Raw genomic sequence first — 398 nt, 5'->3', positions numbered from 1 at the left:
ATCAAGAAATTAAGGGGAGGGGACCTCTGCTCCTTAGAGTTGTGCTTTGTGACCGGGATCCGGACACCTGGCTTTGCACCGGCCCAGGCCCAGCTGCTGAGCCTGCAGAGGGGGGCGTGGCGCGTGCACCCCGGGGAGAGGTCACGTGAGCCCAAGGTGGGGGCCTGCACGGTGATTTCAGGTGGTACCTGGAGGGATATGTTTCATCCTGATAGTTCCGTTTTTCTTTTATCCCAAGCAAAAGAACTAGGACATCAAACCTGTGGTGTCACAGACATTCTTGCTTAGGATGAAGCTGAGAGAGAGAGTCTAAAGGTGACTCCGAGAAAAGGAATGAAGTGCCAGGGGTCAAAATGGCAACTGTGGGAACGGAATGCCCAAAGTCTGGGAGACACAAA

The 398-nt window shown here is 54.0% G+C and overlaps 1 protein-coding gene across 1 annotated transcript in view; it reads left to right on the top strand.

Moving 5' to 3' along the window:
• The window catches only part of NKD1 (naked cuticle homolog 1 (Drosophila)), a gene marked incomplete at its 3' end in the record, with an annotated part of 51,438 nt that overhangs the window by 1,903 nt on the left and 49,137 nt on the right, over positions 1-398 (top strand). The window lies entirely within an intron of this gene.

The sequence above is a fragment of the Myotis brandtii genome, unplaced genomic scaffold (genome assembly GCF_000412655.1).
Source record: "Myotis brandtii unplaced genomic scaffold, ASM41265v1 scaffold633, whole genome shotgun sequence".
Lineage (NCBI taxonomy): Eukaryota > Metazoa > Chordata > Mammalia > Chiroptera > Vespertilionidae > Myotis > Myotis brandtii.
The sequence above is the reverse complement of the archived record's forward strand: the minus strand, read 5'-3'. Positions and strand labels throughout refer to the sequence as shown.